The sequence below is a fragment of the Apium graveolens genome, chromosome 11, assembly GCF_009905375.1.
Source record: "Apium graveolens cultivar Ventura chromosome 11, ASM990537v1, whole genome shotgun sequence".
Taxonomy (NCBI): Eukaryota; Viridiplantae; Streptophyta; class Magnoliopsida; order Apiales; family Apiaceae; genus Apium; species Apium graveolens.
Genome location: NC_133657.1, coordinates 146,380,831 through 146,385,644, shown reverse-complemented (window position 1 = coordinate 146,385,644; position 4,814 = coordinate 146,380,831). Strand labels below are relative to the sequence as shown.

The following is a 4,814-nucleotide window of genomic DNA, read 5'->3' as shown; positions in this document are numbered from 1 at the left end:
AAAAGACTTTCACATAACTTCGATATAATCTAGTAAAACAGCCCCAATCTAAAAGATAATACAAGTATAACTAGCACACATTGATCTAATAACCTTCAGGGATTAAACTTTGAAGACATAATTTGAAGCATAATATATTTACCTAACTCTTTCCGTACACCAATTTCACGACCAACGGATGTAAAGATTCCACGGTTAACCAACATTTTAATAGCAAGAAAATCATAACTGAGGTAGGTTAGCCGGAAACCATCATCTACAAAACAGAGTACCGAGAAAAAATTAGCTGTGTGAGTCTCGCTATCTTCCAAAATTTGATTTTTATACTTGCTAATGAAAAATGCACTAAAAAGTACATTTGATTAACTTACATTTGGAAGAGTCATGGTGTAACAACTTGTGCTTGAGCAAGTTCTTCATCACCTTGTAAGTGCCTCCATGTCTGTAAAATATAATGTATATAAAGAAAAATCTAAAATACAAAAAAGGATTGGAAGAAAAAATATAGATTTGCTTACTTGAGAGAAGCTATACGTGAGTAGGTACAATATCATGCTGAAAAATAGTAAATAAAAGTTAGAACCTCTAAACTCTCAAACCACACACTACAATGCAGATATTTTATTAGTAGTACGAGAAATAAATACATTGCGCATTCCCATTTCAACAGCAGTAAGAACCCTGAAATCATCTTTGGAGAGATATCTCAACACATTCACATCCAGCTTCATTTATGCTGGTTCTGTTCTTCGTTTTCCTTAACATGTTACTTGCAGTACTTAGTAGAGTCAACACTCAAAATAAAAAATATAATTTAAAAAGATAAAATGGCTATAAGTTGTGAACGAAATTATAAAATAACCTAAAAGCTATTCCCATACTAAAATTATAAAGTGAGTGGCAACTGAATTAGTTTTATATGAGTTGGCTCCTTATGTTCTTGATTTGAGCAAGTCCCTAAGAGAGCCGTAGATAAGTGTATATAACCCGTATCGGTTTTTTGTCAACTTGGCTGTAGATGCTTAGTTAAAGGAGAAGAACCATTCTTTTGTTACAACTACATAACTCATCAAGGTACAGAGACCACGAGATTCTGGAATCAAATACTACACACTCAACCTTGTCTGACATTTATTTTATTATTTATATCTAAATATCATAATTTTTCTACAACATAATAATAGTTGATAGCTAATTTTCCATGAGTAAGCTATAATAATAGTTGATAGCTAATCCTCACAAAAGTTATGTTCCATAAATTTGAGAAAAAGATTGGTTCACAAGCTCTAAGAAACTAAAACTAATCAAGTGTCACGAGTATTCGAACTGGAAACCGTAAAATATAGATATCCATTACATACCTAGCGACAGTGTACCAGGACTAGCAATGGGACTTGCATTCCACCAAGCCATCTTGATATTAAAGTATAAGGTCACCAATTACCTAAATACATTCAATGTTTGGATCACATCAGTACTCATGGTAGAGTGGTGCAGTAAAAAAGAAGTTAACAATATACAAAACAAAATGCGATCTTTTTTTGCTTTTGCTAAATCCTGTTTTGAAGACCTGATTACGCACAAAACAACCTAATGTATAACAATAACTTCCTTTTTAATATAGCCGAGAAATTTACTGTAATGAATAAATCAGAACTAAAATAAAAACATAACCTTTTTTTCACAAAGAAAACTAATAAAAACCAGCCAAGAACTTGTCTTACAAACTTTTTCCAAACATAAAATTAAACTTACGTTTTACTAACACAAGACAAGTAAACCAATATCCAACTTTGCCATTTTCCAAAGACTAAATCTACAGAATATAATCTAAATTACAGTTAACCTGAGGTTTTTTGTCATCAGGCCATTCAAGTGATTGTAATCTTATAGAAGTATAAAGGCCTCCAAATCCACCACCAAGTATGCACACCCTTTGACTCTGTAACATATACGAAGTATAAAGGAACAATTATAAATTACTTAAATGATTCTCCTCAGACTTCTGCTTTCAAATATGTCTTATTACTTTCCAACTAGGCAAGAGTAACTAAATCTTATTTTTTTTATGGTTTCACTTGCATTCAAGTAACAAATTACATATAAACAGAAAAGGAGAGAAGCAACAGAGAACATAAAACAATAATACAAACACAGAAGATAATATACATATATACAAACAAGTATATATCAAAACCTTTTTATGATTTCACTTACACAAAAACTCTAAATCTCAAACAAGCACCAAATCTGAGCAAGCTCCAACTAAACTCTGATATCAGAGGGAGAGAGAGAAAGTATATAAGTAAATAGATCAATTCAGTTTAACCAAATCGAAGAACCCTTAATTTGAAGAACCAAACCCATAAAAGCCCAAGTTTGAGTAATCGATAAAACTATAAAACCATAGCCTCAAAACCTAATTCGAGGAAACGTGAGAGAGACAAATAAGATACCTAACAAATATAAACATAGATGGAGAAAAATAGAGATTATCCCAAAAATCCCCTACTCAATATCCCTTCAAACATAGCCCCATTTTAAATAATAAAATTGAATCAATTGAACCCAAATATAACATCTGTAATTTGAAGAAATTAAAATTCTCTGAGAAAGAGGGAGAGAGAGAGGGAGAAAGAGAGAGTTGTACAGATGATATTGAAACAAGAGGGGTGAAAAAGATTATAGGCGGCCTTTAGCGAAAAAATGAGCGCGTTTTTTGCCGCTCTGAGATTTGGTTTCTAATAATTCACCAGTGGGCCTATTTATATTTATGTGTATTTTATATTTTCTATTGAAAATTTTCAATTTAATCAATAAACATAGTAATTAATATTTAAAAGTATATACTGATTATCAAATAAGTTTTTATTTATTTTAAAATGTAGAAATACTGTAACGTATTTATTTTTCTAAATCAAAATTAATTTTTAGTTTTTAATTAATATAAAAACTAATACATAAATTTATAAAATAAAATCATATTTATACTATTAAAAATATAAACTAAATTATATTGAAAATGCTTATTTTTATGATAAATGTATTAATTACTTTCATGAAATTTAGAAATTTCTAAATTTGAAATAATGTATAAATTTTCTTTTTGGGTAATATATTAGTTTATTAATAATCTAAGGCAAAATTATTCATGTATGTTGCAATGCTCAATAATTTTTATCTAAGGCAACATCAAGTTTGCAGTTAAGGTAACACCAAAACCATAATGTTGTAGTAGGCTAAAAGTAACATAGCTAAGGTAACATAATTAAGCAACATCCATGACGAGGATGTGGCAATATGACTTTTATGGTGTAGTGAGAGAACACTGATCCGTAGCATGAGAGCCTGCACAAAGCTCACAGACACTAGATAATTGATTTACGCCATAGTTGGTTAAAGAATCGACCTTCATAGTCAGCATTGTGAGCTGTGCTGCAATAGCTGTAGCTGCATCAACTTCCAGAATACCTGCTACTTTCCCAGGCATCATCCTTTGAGTTGGGTTTTGATACTCATTTGCAGCCATAGTTTCAATGAGATTATAGGCCTCAGTATAGCTTTTGGCCCACAAGGCGCCTCCAGAAGCTGCATCGAGCATGGGTCGAGATTGGACCCCCAAACCATTGTAGAAACTAGTGATCACCATCCAGTCAGGCATCCCATGATGTGGACACTTTCTCAACATCTCTTTGTAGCGCTCCCAAGCTTCGCACATAGATTCTCCTGGTTGCTGCACAAACTGAGTAAGGGCACTCCTCATAGCTGCAATTTTGGCCATTGGATAGAAGTTCACCAGAAATTTTTACGCAAGATCTTCCCAAGTAGCGATGGACCCAGCTGGTAAAGAATGTAACCAGTCCTTAGCTTTGTCCCTCAGAGAGAATGGGAAAAGCCTCAGCTTTATAGCCTCATTAGTGACACCATTATATTTGAAAGTACTACAGATCTTGACAAAATTCCTTATATGCATGTTGGGATCTTCAGTCACAACTCCTCCGAAAGAAACAGAATTCTACACCATTTGAATAGTGCCTGACTTGATTTCAAAAGTATTGGCCTGAATAGCCGGATGAATGATGCTTGACTGAATGTCATCAATTTTAGGTCGAGAAAAGTCCATAAGAGCTTGATCAGCTTGAGCTAGATGATCACCCATTGTTTCAGGTTCTTTCTTTTCACTCTCTTTATCCGAATCTTCAAAAACTATCTTCTCCGGAAAGTCAAGAGCTTTATCTATCTCCTCAGCTTTATCCAGATTTCTCTTGCGAGTGCGAGAATGTGTTTTCATAAATGCTCGCTTGAGTACCTGAAACACAACCGGAAGCAGTAAGTAACAAGTCTTAATCAATGAATCCTAATGACCACTGATGGAAAGTACATAAACTAAACAAATTAACATTGAGTCCCCGGCAGCGGCGCCAAAAACTTGTTAGGCACAAAGCATGCGCTAAATAAATCACGCAAGTATACACATTCGTAAGTAAGATAGAATGATTTCTAGTTCGTTCCCACGGAGACTCTGATTAATTATATTTAATTAACACTTACTCACCAATCTATGATTATTCTTCAATGCCAAGACAATAACAATTAAGGTTGGTAAACTAATAATTACTACAAGAATTAAACACTTGAATTAATAATATTAAACACACATGAGATCCTAACTTCATTACTACTTCATTCAATAGTTATTGTTATTAACCTTAGCATGTAATGGTGATGATATTAATCGAACAACATGAAACTGATAAACGCCAACTTTCGTTTTATGAATACCATTCTACCAAGCATCCACAATTAAGATAGAA

At 32.9% G+C, this 4,814-nt stretch overlaps 1 long non-coding RNA gene and 1 other non-coding gene across 2 annotated transcripts; one reads left to right on the top strand and one right to left on the bottom strand.

Annotated features, from left to right (window-relative positions):
* Positions 1-232: 232 nt before the first annotated feature.
* Positions 233-736, bottom strand: LOC141696973 (uncharacterized). The gene is made up of 4 exons (XR_012564559.1): positions 648-736; positions 519-555; positions 372-442; positions 233-256 (listed from the first exon to the last, which is right to left on the bottom strand). It is a non-coding gene; the product is annotated as an uncharacterized LOC141696973 (long non-coding RNA).
* Positions 737-3,659: 2,923 nt separating this feature from the next.
* LOC141698984 (small nucleolar RNA R71) lies at positions 3,660-3,767 on the top strand. The gene has a single exon (XR_012565477.1). It is a non-coding gene; the product is annotated as a small nucleolar RNA R71 (small nucleolar RNA).
* The last annotated feature ends 1,047 nt before the right edge of the window (positions 3,768-4,814 follow it).